This window comes from Canis aureus, chromosome 3 (assembly GCF_053574225.1).
Source record: "Canis aureus isolate CA01 chromosome 3, VMU_Caureus_v.1.0, whole genome shotgun sequence".
Taxonomy (NCBI): domain Eukaryota; kingdom Metazoa; phylum Chordata; class Mammalia; order Carnivora; family Canidae; genus Canis; species Canis aureus.
The window spans coordinates 84764727-84779762 of record NC_135613.1 but is presented as its reverse complement, the minus strand read 5'-3'; the positions used below and the strand labels follow the sequence as shown (position 1 = coordinate 84779762).

The window sequence follows — 15036 nt, the reverse complement described above, 5'->3', positions numbered from 1 at the left end:
TCCCCTTGTTCTATTCTCTCTGCTTTTATGTGTTTGAAAACACCCATATTTTTTCTTTAAAAAAAAAAAAAATTAAGCCTAAGAGCATTGCAACTGATACTGCAAGATCCTGGCTATGAAAAGTGATTTGAACAGGATGGTAAAGCAGGACCCAGGGGTTACCAACTATTTGCTGCCGCCATGTGACTCATCAGCTCCAGGAGGCTCCCAGCAGCTTTCTTGAGCTTACACACTGGCCTTGTCTCAGTCCTGGCTGAAGGCACCCGGGGACCCAGTGGACTTTGAATGCCTCTAGAAGCATCTCAAACAATGAGCCGTTTGTTCCCATCTGTGGCTAGGCCTTGGAGAGCTGGTCTCAACTCCCCTCAATGCTTGCAACAAGCAACTCCGACCCTCCATGGAGGTTGGGAGGGGGAAGTGGGGCACTAGCCCTGCCTGGAGGGGGTAGGGAGAGCGTGGTGTTGGCCCCAGGGGCTGGTGACTATGGGATGGGAAGAAGAAGAAAGGAGCAGAAACCCGAGGAGGGGAGGGATAACTTTCCTGTCAACTCAAGACCTCTCCACCTGCAGGCCTGCTGAAGCTTCAGAATCTAGAGGAGTGGCCCACAGAGAAGGAGCATGGAGCAGCAGAGCCGGAAACAGCTGAGGCTTCAAGGGCTGGAGGTAAATGGTGGCGACCTGGGGGCTTTGGCAGCACTTATTGGTAAACTATTGTGACCTGGGAGTGAGAAACTCCATAGAAGTGGGTGAACTCTGGGCAGGCTCCTCTCTCAGAGCCTGAAGCAGAGCCCGGAGTCTGGGTTCTCTGATACAATCTCAGGCCTACGGATTAGCCCAAGGAGGGAGTGTGGCAGGCAGCTACGAAGGCAGGCAACTAGGAGGGAAGTTCTGATCTGACCCCTCTGAACTCAGCAACCCTTGCTCCCGAGCAGCAGCCAGCTTCGCTCATCCTCCCTTTGAAGAAAGCAGAAAAAGAAAGTGCTTTGATTTTCCTAAAACAAACACTATGTTGAGTAAAGAGATAAGCCCAGCCTTGGGTTGGCTCAGGCTCCCCTGTGCAAGGGAAGTCACACTTCATATTTCCAACATGAAAGCCCAAGAAGGGCTGGGCTTAGTGCAGGCTGAAAGCTGGAGAGGCCACCGGCCCCACTTTTCTTCTGCAGAGAGAGGCCTATTAGGCCAAGGGGGAGTCTGCTGTGATCCAGCAATGGTGGTAACTGAGGGCACATTTCTCTGGCCGCTGGGCCTGAAGATCCAGAGCCAACAAGATCCATCAAGGAAAGAGCTCTGTCCAACAGGGACCTTAGTGGCTAGTGGTCAAGGAGGGGCCACCTCCCAACCCTGGGGGGTTGGAAAAGTGACCTTGTTGGAAGAGGAACATTTTCCATGGAGAATTTGCCTGAGTAACACAAGATGGAAGAGACAGGGAGCAACATTTGTGGCCCCAGGGCAACAGGAGGACTCCCCGCCCTTCCATACCTAAGTGCTCCCAACTGCTCTCTGCATTCACACCTCCGTGCGTTCTTGGGGTGATAGTAAGAACAGCCAGGCACTCAGTGTTCTAAGTGCTTTTCACATGTTATCTCACTTAGCCTCACTTAATTTGTTCACTCAGCAAACCTAGCAGGCAGGTACTATCATCATCTCCGTTTACAGATAAGGATACCAAAGCACAGGGAGCAGCAACAATTGCCAAGGTCACACCTAGTTCACAAGGAGCGAACTGGGCTTAGAACCTGGATCTTTGGTTCCGGAGCCTGAGCTAAATTATTATACCTCAGTTCTCTCTCACCACCACCACCAGCTGCAGGGCTTCCCCCAGGCCCTCTTAGACCACCCCCCCACCCCCACCCCCAGGTGTGATTCCCACCCTCAAGCCACTCACTTGAACTTCCTGGTTGCTTGTTTCCATTGATGACTGGTGTCACACCTGCAGGCAATGTTCACATGCCCTGGTCGGTTGCTCAGCCCTCTCAGCTCAGCTACGTGGGCCTCTGCTATATAGCCCTCAGGCCATACTCCTCCCAAATCCAGAGTTTCTGACACAAAGGCTATAAGTATATATTCCTCTCTCTCTCTCTCTCTCTCTCTCTCTCTCTCTCTCACAAAGAAGCCAAATCCACATGACTTCCCTCAAAAGAAAGAGTGGGGGTGGGGGGGAAGAAACGAACTGTTTTCCCTTTCTAGCCCAAATATTCTTTTTATTTTTTGTCAGGTTGACTTTGATAAGCCAATCTCTTCTGATTAAATGGAGGAGCCTGATGGCAACAGGCTCTGGTGTGTACACAGTGAGCAGATGCAGTCAGGATGGGCACACTCCCTAAGCACAAAGAATCTGGGGCATCTTAAGACCAAGAGAGCAAAGCCCCGGTGCCAGAACATCACGGTCACCATCTACTGAAAATGACCACAGTAGACTTGACCATGGACTGGCCAGTAGGGGACCAACAAAATTGTATTCCAAGGCACAGGGGCAAGTGACAAGAATCTGCAGGAACTTCTCAGAAATAATCCATTCTACATGAAGGAAGTGCCAAAAGCCAGTCTTGTTAGGTTGGGACAATGATCTATGAAGCTATAACTTATCTCTGTGGTACAGCCATAGTCAAAGAAGATCTTAAAAACCAAAAAGAAATATTGAAAAAGAAATTTGTTAGCTCTTCCTACTTCCCTGCCCCCTTGTTGGGGAGAGGACACCCAGCAATCATAGGTATTTTTATCTACTTCTAGAGATATCCAGAATGAGCTGGAATATGCATGACGTAGTGACACTTTTTTTTTTTTTGTGACACTTCTTTTAAGTAATTTTCCCTGAATTTATTCTTCTTGAACTGCCTTCTAAATGTACTTTTCTAAAGAGATTTTATTGCAAAAGAGAGGTTAAATAATAACAAGAATTGTTGTCACATATAGAATTCTTTCCTCCTTAGCCGGTCACAAGACTCGTGTGACTTTGGGTTGTTTTGCAGACGAAGCCACGTCTGTCTATTGTTAGGTTACTCACAGGCCAGCATTGACCTAACTACCTTTGTTCCTCTGCAGATTTTAGCATGGCACCTTTCATACGCAGTAGACTCTCTATTCAACTGGACCAGATTCAATTAACAGCATGCTAGGATTACTATCCTAGCATCTTTACGCCAAGTTGCAATGAGAGTGGGTTTTTTTTACCATAGGAATAAAAGTAGCCAATATCTATTGGTCTTAATAGGTGCCAAGCACTGAGCCTAATGTTTTATATTCATTGTCTAATGTGACTGTCATAAAAATCTTATTATATTCCCCCATTACAAATAAAGCTCCCAAGATGTAGAGAAGCTGTTACAAAGGGGCAAAGCCAGAATTTGAGCCTATATTCAAATCATGAATCCAATAATCTGACTGTAGAGTGTGTGTTCTTTATATTTAAGCTAATACCAAAAATTTATAAAAAATTAATGAGGTTCAAACAATAGATAAATGGGAAAAAAAATTCTCCCATAATCCATTCCTGCATAGCTACACCCCCTTCCTCACAAAGTCTACCTCTTTCTTACAAATTTCCACTGTTAAATATTTGATGTAAATCCTCCCAAAAAAACATATGCACATATGTATCATATATACATTATTTATTTTCAAAATGGAATCATACTCATTATACTGATCTTCAATATTACTTTTAACAATATTGGATACTTTTCCATATGAGTACATGTAGCCTGTTACAGGCTAAAAATTGTTTCCCCCAAAATTCATGTCGAAGTCCTAACCCCCAGTACCTCCAAAGGTCACTGTATTTAGAAATAGGAGTGATTAAGTTAAAATGTGGTCACTAGGGTCCCTAATCCAATATGCCGGGTGTCTTTATAAAGAGAAGAAAACAGGACACAGATTTGTACAGAAGAAAGACCCTGTGAAGGCACAAGGATAACAGTTCCAAGCCTTGAAGGGAAGCCTCAGAAGAAACCAAACCTACCAAATCCTTGAACTTGAACTTCTAGCCTCTGGAATTGTGAGAAAACTGCTTAAGACACCCCGTCTGTGGTACCTGTAATGGCAGCTCTAGAACACTAATACATAGTTTTATCATAGTTAAAAGCTGCCACATAGAATTCCATTTTTTTAAAATAGATTTGCTTATTTGAGAGGGGGAGAGGGGCAGAGGGAGAGAGCATCCCAAGCAGACTCTGAGCTGAGCATGGAGCCCGATGCAGCACTCAACCTCACAACCCTGAGATCACGACCTGAACCAAAACTAAGAGTTGGATACCTGACTGCATCACCCAGGTTCTCCATGATTAGAATTCCATTTTATAAGTGTATCATAATTGGTTTAAATAGTTCCCTTTTTGATAGGCATCTAAGGCCTTCCTTCCTTCTTTCCTTCCCTCCCTCCCTCCCTTCCTTCTTTCTTCTTTTCCCCTTTCAATTACAAATAGTGCTGTAACTAACACTTCTACATATACTCTTGCACATTTATAAATGTCTGTTTCTATAGCTTAGTATCAACCAAGAAGAGTTCTCATATCAGATAAGAAGCATACTTTATAAGCCCCTATATATTGCCTGGAGGCTTTGAGTTTTGCACACATAGAGTCTGTTAAATAATTCCTCTAGTTTTGTTGTTTTGTTTTTTGATACTAAACTGGCTTCCTGCTCTCCCTTCTATGCTGTCTGTTACATTTTTTTTTTAATTTTTGACCTTTATCATAGAGAGGGAGCTAAAAAAGAAAAGAAAAAAGTCACATGCTTATCTTCAGAAAATGACAAAAACCCCTCAACCTTATGGAAGTCAGACAGCCTGTTCTGTCTCTAGCTTCTATTTGGGCTCTTCATCCTTAAACTTACAGAGACCACATTAAAGCATTTGGAATGCCCTGTGACCCTAATGGCCAATATGGCTATCCTTGCTAAATCCCTCCAGGAATCGTTGTGTGTAGAGAAAGGCAGCAGTGGTGTTGGAAAATTCGCCATAGTTGGGTTCAAAGAGTTCAACACATCAGTGCAGAGACTCATTTCTGGCACAAAGACATGAGTCTTCTTCTAGCCTCTCCTCTTTCTGTTACTTTAAAAAAAAAAAAAAGTTAATGCCTTATGACTTCAGAATGCTCTTCCCCTGTTTAGAAACCAGACTCACCATTGCCATGGCTTAGCGTAAAAGCCCAACTTTCTGGGCAGGAATTCAAGCCCTCCACAGTCTGGGTCTTATCTGCTTTTAGCCACCATAGCTTTCTGGCATAGTGCCTCTGCTTCAAGACAGCTTCTTCACTACCCTGCAGAGGTCACGGTTCTCCCTGCCTGATACCTATACTCAGGTTAATTATACGGTGTCTCCATTAGACCGTGAGCTCTCTGAGTGCAGATTCTGTCTTGTATTCCATATTCCATTTCGTATTCCATATTCTATATTCAGTATGTCTGGATTCAAGTGATAAAATGATAAATATTGAAAAAGGAAGGGGAGGAGAAAAAGGATAGGAAGGACACAGTGCCTACTCAAGGAGATGACCTTCCAACGCACCCACACGCACCATCTCCCAGCCATCTTCAGCTTCTACATTCAACCTGTGCCTTCCTTTTTTTTTCTTAAGATTTTATTTATTTATTCATGAGAGAGACAGAGAGAGAGGCAGAGACACAGGCAGAGGGAGAAGCAGGCTCCACACAGGGAGCCTGACATGGGACTTGATCCCGGGTCTCCAGGATCATGCCCTGGGCTGAAGGCAACACCAAACCGCTTAGCCACCAGGGCTGCCCAACCTGTACCTTCCTCGTCCAGCTCAACTCCTCCTCTTCTACAAAACTTTCTGGACTACTCTGCACTATTTATTTATTTCCTGAATATATGCATAATCCCCCTGGACTGGATGATAGGCCCTTTAAGGGCAAGGACCATTCTTGGGCTTCTTCCTTATATCCCACAGCTCCAAGCACACACCGCAGTACAAAGATGTTGGACTGAACTGCAAACACTGTCTGACAATTAGCACATTCTCTTCTGATGCTTGGGAAAGCAGCTGAGACAGGAACTTGGTTGTTGAAAAATTCTGTGCGATCAGAGGTCCAGGAAGAATCATTTTCATTATTTCTAGCCCTAAAACCTATCAAGCTAGCTGTTACTTACCAACATTGATTTTCTTTTTCTTTTTCTTTTTTTAAGATTTTACTTATTTGAGAGAGAGAGAGAGAGAGAGAGCTTGAGCAGAGGGGTGGGGGAGAGGTAGAGGGAGAAGCAGATTCCCCATTGAGCAGAGAGGCTGATGAAGGTTCTATCCCAGGCCCCTGGGATCATGACCTGAGCCAAAGGCAGACGTTTAACTAACTGAACCAGTGAGGCACCCTTTTCAGCAGTATTTTATTTTATTTTATTTTATTTTATTTTATTTTATTTTATTTATTATTTAAATTCAATTTGCCAATATATAGTATAAAACTCAGTGCTCATCCCATCAAGTGCCCTCCTCAGTGCCCATCACCCCATCACCCCATCTCCCTACCCACCTCCCCTTTCGCAACCCTTTGTTCCCCAGAGTTAGGAGTCTCTCACGGTTTATCTCCCTCCCTAATTTTTCCCACTCAGTTCCCCTCCTTTCCCTTATAATCCCTTTCACTATTTCTTATATTCTGCATATGAGTGAAACCATATGATGACTGTCCTCCAATTGACTTATTTCACTCAGCATAATACCCTCCAGTTCCATCCACATCAAAGCAAATAGTGGGTATCCATCTTTTCTGAGGCTGCGTAGTGTTCCATTGTGTATTTCTTCATCCATTCATCTGTCGAAGGACATCGTGGCTCCTTTCACAGTTTGGCTATTGTGGACATTGCTGCTATGAACATTGGGGTGCAAGTATCCCAGCATTTCACTACATCAGTATCTTTGGGGCAAATACCCAGTAGTGCAATTGCTGGGTCATAGGGTAACTCTATCTTTAACTTCTTGAAGAGCCTCCACACTATTTTCCAGAGTGGCTGTACCAGTTTGCATTCCCACCAACAGTGCAAGAGGATTCCCTTTCTCCACATCCTCTCCAACATTTGTTGTTTCCTGTCTTGTTAATTTTAGCCATTTTCACTAGTGTGAGGTGGTATCTCATGGACTTTCTTCACAGAGTTGGAATAAATAATCTTAATATTTGTATGGAATCAGAAAAGACCCTGAATAGCCAGAAGAATATTGAAAAAAGAAAAACAATACTGGGGCATCACAATGCAAGATTTTAAGCTGTATTACAAAGCTGTGATCATCAAGACAGTATGATACTGGCACAAAAACAGACACATAGGTCAATGGAACAGAATAGAGAACCCAGAAATGGGCACTCAACTCTATGATCACCTAATATTCGACAAAGCAGGTAAGAATATCCACTGGAAAGAGGATAATCTCTTCAATAAATGGTGGTGGGAAAATTGGACAGCCACATGCAGAAGAATGAAACTAGACCATTCCCTTACAGCATACACAAAGATAAACTCAAAATGGTTGAAAGATCTAAATGTGAGACAAGAATCCATCAAAATCCTAGAGGAGAACACAGGCAACACTTTTTTTAACTTGGCCATAGCAACTTCTTGCAAGATACATCTATGAAGACAAAAAATAACTATTGGGACTTCATCCAGATAAAAAGCTTCAGAACAGCAAAAGAAACAGTCAACAAAACTAAAAGAAGCCTACAGAATGGGAGAAGATATTTGCAAATGACCTATCAGATAAAGGGCTAGTATCCAAGGTCTATAAAGAACTTACCAAACTCAACACCCAAGAAACAAACAATCCAGTCATGAAATGGGCAGGAGACATGAACAGAAATTTCTCCAAAGAAGACATGAAAATGGCCAACAGACACATGAAAAAATGCTCCACATCACTTGCCATCAGGGAAATACAAATCAAAACCAACGTTGGTTTTCTAATCTGCAAAATGAGAATGATCCTGGAACCCACTTCATCAAGCTGCTCTGAAGATAACATATAACATAAAAATACTCATAACCTATAAACATACACAACATACACAACATATAAGGATTTAATTATACCAGGGTGGGACATAGAAAACCCTCCATCATTATCCACAACAGTCTTATTATTACCCCACCTTCCAAAAGGTCCAGATTTCTTTCCCCAAGGCCCAGCACAAAGAGAATGCAGTGATGAGAGCTACCCACTGGGCGGCAGTGCAGAGTTCAAAACAGATTTTGGTGTCTAGACATGGGCATGATAAATATAGGGAAGAAATGGAAATATTTCAGTGTCACGTTCCTACCCCCTGACATCCAAAACTACATTAAAAGTCAAGAAAGACTAAGGAAACCACAGAGGCAATAATAAGCCTCTATATTGAGATTTCTCAAATATTTATTCCCCTTTCAAAGGCTGCCTACAGATAGAAAAGAAGGTAGGCATGTTTTGGGTGGAAAGGTCCAAAAGAAGTGAAGAATTATGAAAATTTCCAAAGTATAAAGCCAGAAGATACTTCTCCTTTTGTTTCAGAAGAAATGATGGACAAAACACTTTTGAAAGTCTCCCTGAAGCTGAGTTTTTCAATCTATGGAATTGACGAGTCTTAGAGCTTGAAATGAACCATGTCATTAATGATCGAGTCCGATACCTCATCTAACAAATGAAAAAAAATGGGACACAAAGAGAAAAAAAGTCACTTGCAGAAGGTCACTGAGCCCAGTGGTAGTCAAGACAGAAGTCTGGGTCTCCTGACACCTAGGGCCACGTAGAAAGAGGTAGCTTTTGAAGAAATAAGAAGAAACTGACTTACTAAGACTTAGGGCCCTGGACTCATGAAATAAGACAGACTTTCCCACTAAGCAATTAGGTATCTATCTCATTATCTCGAAGGTGATCTGTACATGTCAAGCTTTCCCAGGATGGCATGGAGAAAATAATGGTGGCCTCAACCAAAGGAATCCCATTTTAAGTAGAGATTGGGCAGCATGGAGATTTACTCAGGTTGCCTTAAGAATGTTTTCTTACCCAGATATAGTACATAAACCTTCTCATTCAGAAAATCCACATTTTTCTCAGCCTGACTCCAATCCACTTGACAATCTAAAACAGAGCATGTTACACATTAAAGCCACAGGATTCTTTATGGGTAACATATGGAGCCATAATATCTTAGAACCCAGTGGAATTGCCCCTAGAGTTAATATAACTCTGTTAACATATGTTTCTGCTATTCCCATCCTGAGATACGTGTACTAAAATATATTATGCACAATGTATGGTTAATTGAAAGATACAGGGGGTATATTAAAAAATAAATCTGTTTATATGACCTATGTTGAAATACCATACAGTTGCTTTCACACTAATGTAAGTGGACTATCTCTGTCTTTTCCTCTGATTGCTCTGTCCTTTTCCTTCCAATCTCCTATGTCTCCTTGTATGTTTTCTTGGTACCAAGCTAACCACAAAATAGTAAGATTAGAGATGGGGGGATGTGATGCCAGAAACCAAGGCGGTCAGTAAGGAGGTGTGGTAGGAAGTAAGGAACAACAGGAAAAAGAAAAGTATCAGTCACCCCATCCCTTCGAATCCTGGCAGTACTAAATTTTAGAAACATAATCCAGAGAGGAGATCAAGAATATCCACTTTCCTCTCCCTTTGTTCCACGGTCATATCCACGTGTCAAGGGATGGTCTAATTTTATACTTCCTTTTAAAGTGAGGAAGTCATTGAGAGGGAGATCATTAATCTGCAGTTTCCTTTGACAATCCATTCACTGTCATGCCCTGTACACAGTTATGAAGACCAGCTGGCACTTGACCCTACATATTTCTGGAATTTATGTCATCCTCTCCAATTCAATTTGTCCCTAGTCCAAGCAATCATGGTCTTAAATCTGGATTACTGCAGAGGCCTCTTACTTGGTCTTCCTAGCAGCAGTCTTTTCCTATCCCAATCTGTGCTTTACTACAAACGCACCAGAGGTGTGAGCTAATTAAAATCTGATCTGATTTTAAAATCTGATTTTAAAACCCTTCCATGGCTCTCCATTGCCCACCAAACAAAGCACAAACTCCTTAACATGGCACAGAAGGACCTATGTGATGAGACCCCAGCCCAACCTTGAAGCCTCCTCCCCTACCACTCTGCCCCTTGCATTCTGTAGTTCAGCCACACCATACCACAATTCTGTCTCTTCTGTCTCCGTTCCTAACGTTCCCACCCCTTCATACATGCTGGTCCCTCGGTGAGGAATGTCTTCCCTCCTATTTACTAACAAATTCTATTCATTCTTCAAGACCCAGCCTGAACATCCTTTCCTCTGTGAGGTCTTCCCAGAGCCACTGAACATTATCACCGTGATTGCTTCTTCTATAATCCCATAGAGCAATATGCATACCTCCAGTATAGCCCTTCCCACACTGTATCAGAATCATTTACTTATGCCTGCCTACCCCCTAATAAAACGTGAGCCTCTTGAGAACCCCAGGACAAATGATTTCATTCTGTAATTCATTCGATAAGTATGGAATTTAGAGTCCCGACTCTGCCGCTTACAATTTGAGAAAACACATGCTAGATCTTAACCTCTTTGGCCTGCAGCTTCCTCATACACAAAAGGGTGCAATAATTTAATATAATTCATAATGCCGCAATAAAGAATAAAAACAATGATACAAGTAAAGCCCCTAACGTAATAGTATATAGTGATGCTAAGTGATATCTATTAGCATTAGATGTATGTCAAGCACTTACTAAGTGCAAGGTCAATTCAGGCCTACTCTCAAGGTCCTTAGAGTATAAGCCAAGAGACAGATAACACTTCGTGCAATGTCAGAAAGACACAGAGGATGCCAGGAAACCATGAAATGGGACATCTACTGTTAAGGTGAAAGTCATTCTCAGGGAAAGGACTTCTAAGACTTGAATCTGGGACCAGAGACAACAAGGATAGACTACTGATGTCCTCCAGGTGAGGCATGATGCTGGCCTGCAGTAAGGGAACAGCAGTAAGAAGGAACGTTTAGGAAGTGGAATCAAGTCATGTGACTCAATAAATGATGAGATGTGGGGGTCCCCACCAGGGAGGAGTTTGAATGTGCACAGGTCTAGGAGAAGTTTAGGTACACAGATTGCTTTTCAAGAGCCAACACTGCTCTTTTTTTAACCGAAGCAAGGTGAGAGCATGTGACACCCCCCCTCCCCCCAGGAAAAGAGTGTGAGAGAAGCCAAATAGAGGGCTGCAAGGAGCACCAGCTTTAAGGCTAAAGGAGGAAAAGCTACTTGGGAGGGAGACTGAGAGGGAACAACCAGAGAGAGAAAAGGAACCCAGCACAGAAGCAGCCAAGGAAGCAGAGAAAAGTATGTTCTTGATATTTAGTGTCTGGTACCTGGTAGATACACAGATATTTGTGGAATAAATGAATGAATCACTGAATTTAAATGACCCACTTAAAACTGAAGACATGAAAATCCTTTCATAGGAATTGGAACACATCTTTTATTTCACCCTCACAGTCTCCAGGGTACTTAAGATCATGGACAGAGGAGCTTTAGCATTTAGTAGATGACTAGGGAAACCAAAGGCTAGCTGACATCCATCCTATAAATGAAAGAACAGGAAGAATGCCCAAATTTCCTCAAGACCATTCCTAAAAGAATCACAGAAACCAGGGAACCCAACAGCTTCACAACTGGTGGAACAGCTGGCACGATGGGCCTTCAGATGTGCTGCAACATGAGAGCTGCACAGGAAACACAGGGGAGCATGGGACAAGTCAAAAGTTACCATGAGGAAACAGGATGAAATTCAACGTGAGAACCTTGATGGATCCTAAAAGATGCTCTGGGGACAATTGGGGACATTTGAATTATGTGTTGGATATGTGGTGCTATCATGGGCTTGTTCATTTAATTATGATAATAGGATCACACTTATGTAAAAGACTGTCTTTTTGTGCACCTGGGTGGCTCACTTGGTTAAGCGTCCGATTCTTGATTTCAGCTCAGGTCTTGATCTCAGGGGCTCAAACAGACAACCCCAGACTTCATTATGCTTAGGAACTGCATACTGAAGTGTTTAGGAGTAAAGCGTTAGATGCAACTTCCAAATGGTTGGACCCAAAAAACAAGTGTCTTTAGGAAGGAGTGGAAGCAAATATAGTAAAATAATAATAATCGAGGATATTATTATGTAGAGGATATGTGACTGTGCATTATTCTTTCAAGTTTTACATGTCCGATATTTTTCATGATAAAAATTTGGAAAAAGAATGAGAAATGCAGTCTCCAGAACCTTGGAGAGTCATCTCCCAAAAACCGTTCTGCAATATCCAGGAAGCAGGAACCACACTGTCTCCTGAGGAGCTAGATAAAGGCAGGAGGCAGAGTGCCAGGAAAGTACAAAAAAAATGGGGATACCACACATACTATTTTTTAAGACATTAAGGAGACAACTATGAGAAAAGTAACCTTAACCCACTTATATTTCAAAACAGATTGGGAAATAACTGTGAAAATTCTTTGAGAATTATTGAGCCAATACAACTAACTCCTGGTTTAGAGTATAACTAGCTGGCATTGACTGAGCACTGACTACATAACAGGCACTGTGCTGAACACATTAGCCCATTGAATTCAAAATAGCTGTAAGAGGTGGGTATGATTATTTCCCCTCTTATAGATTAAAGCAACTGGAGCTGTGCACCCCAATCAAAAGTCTTCCTTCCTGTCGGCAGCCCCATCTACATAAACTTCTCTAACTCTGGTCCTCAAAATCACTTCTCTCTTCATCCTTCATGGCCACGGTGGAAACTGAGCCCCCCAGTTACTAGCCTGGGGTGCTACAATAACTCTTGGGGTTTCCCTACTCCCTCACCCACACCTTTGTCATTGTTCTTTATTCCACTTTCTCTTCAGATTATCCTCATTTGAGCGTGTCATCTCTTTCCTGATGGAATCTTAGCTGATAGTGAGAAAAAGAGAGAGGCGGGGGGCCGGGGTGGGGGGAGGAACTAGAAGAATGTGAATCCTACCCAATAGTAAGGTGGATCAGAAAGCAACCAGAAGAAGGAAGTACTTCACCAACTGGAGAAGTAGCCCCTAAAAAAAGAAAGGCAGATTGGCAAAACCCTGGGCATGGTAAAACCACTTGGGAGAATAATTTGGAAATAGCCCATGATAAAGTTGAAGATGAACACACCCTATGGCCCAGAAATTCCACCCCAAAAGCTCTCATATAACACATGCACTGGGAAACATTTACAAGAATTTTCACAGCAGAATTTTTGTATTAGCAAAATTCTGGAAATAACCTAAATGTCCATCACTCATAGCCACATAATGAAGTCATATACCAGACTGAAAAAAACAAGTGAAGTAGAGCTACATGTATCCATATGATTAACTCCCACAGACTAAATCTTAAGCAGAGAAATTGCAGAAGAACACAGGTTAGGTGCAGGTATATGCAGGTGCTATCCTGCATATACAGTAAAAAAAAAAAAAAAAAAGGCATGCAAAGCAAACCATGCATTATTTAGGGATGCAGATACATGTAGTGAAAGAACGACAGAATGGTTGGGGGTAAGAAACCCCAAATTCAAGATAATTTATTTTTAAATTAACTCTGGCAGAGAAGGGAGGGGCGCGAAGGGCAAGCATCGCAAGCATCCTCTGGGAGCTTCAATTCTATTGGTGATATTTTAGCTCTTACACTGGTTGCTCAGCACCTAGACTTTATTTTCTTATTCTTTGTTCCTTCTGTAGTTTTTATTTTGTTTTTAAGATTTTATTTATTTATTCATGAGAGACATACAAAGAGAGAGAGGGGCAGAGACACAGGCAGAGGGAGAAGCAGGCTCCATGCAGGGAGCCCGACGTGGGACTTGATCCTGGGTCTCCAGGATTATGCCCTGGGCTGCAGGCGGCGCTAAACCGCTGCGCCACCGGGGCTGCCCCCTTCTGTATGTTTTTAATATGTAATAACTATTTTAAGGAAGTGAAAGGAGAAAAAGAAAAACTTCTGGAGGTTTCCAGGGAAAATGAAGAGCCATGTGGATTGCTGGACTCCACTGATGGTTTTACTCCTCGTCATTCCTTTCTGCCCCTTGACACTCAACATAGTTCAAACCATTTGAGGTTTCTGGGACTTCTCTGAACTCGAGGTTCAATTGACGGCAGGGTGCTTCCAAGAGCCAACACCAGCCCTAAAAACCTCAGAAGAAGCTCCACTGGGAAACATACCAAATAAGCAATCAGTGAATAAGTGAATAGGTTTCCTATTAAGAGATTACGGGGATCAGGGCAAGTTTGGGTTAAGAGGTCCTTTAGAAACCTTAAAACTTTGCCTCAAGAACATGTTCCCAGGTCATTTCAAGAAATCTTTCAGGGCAAAAGAAACCGTTGATTGTCTCTCTGCTTTAAGAGAGGCTGGCAACCTCCTAGAGTAGAGCAGAGTAGTGGAGAGCCCAGTTCGGGAAGGAAACAACCCATGCTTGCATCCTGGCTCCCACTCACGAGGCTGACTTTGCACAAGGTACTTCATATTTTGAAAGCATCTATAAGGCTGGGTTGGTCAAGCCCCCGAGGGTGGTTATGAAGGCCAACAGTGTTTATAGACTAGAACAGCGCCCACGCAGAGAAAGGTCCTCACAGTTCCAGAGAAGATGGGCTCCGTCATCTGTCTTGGGGCCAGCTCCCCACGGCACGGCAGATCTCGTCCAAGAAAGGCTCTTGAAGAGGTCATGTCATCCTCCTGAATACATTTCCTTAGGCTTCTCAAAGGCTCTTTCCTCAAAATCCTCAACACCAACACCACGACGTAAGTACCTGCTGGGTCACCCCTGGTGGAGATGATGGGTCCTCTCTGCTGACACTAGAATCCCAGTCCCACAAGGCCATCTGGACAGTTGGTCAGAAGTCCCAGACACAGTGGCCTACACCGTTGTGTCTACTAAGATTGTGGCCCAGATGGGGCAGGAGACGGGAGTAGGTGGAAGGGGACTGTTTGTAATGACTTAGAGACGCAGCTGAAATCTCAGCCTCCAACCACCCACCAGGACAATATTTTCACCATTTTC

The 15036-nt window shown here is 43.0% G+C and overlaps 1 long non-coding RNA gene across 1 annotated transcript in view; it reads right to left on the bottom strand.

Annotated features, from left to right (window-relative positions):
- LOC144311536 (uncharacterized) overlaps positions 1–6269 on the bottom strand; it is a 240547-nt gene extending 234278 nt beyond the window's left edge. Inside the window, exons 1-2 of the long non-coding RNA XR_013377136.1 lie at positions 5119–6269; positions 1885–5046 (exon numbers count right to left, since the gene is read on the bottom strand). This is a non-coding gene — a long non-coding RNA (uncharacterized LOC144311536). The remainder of the gene's footprint in view (positions 1–1884; positions 5047–5118) is intronic.
- Positions 6270–15036: the final 8767 nt, after the last annotated feature.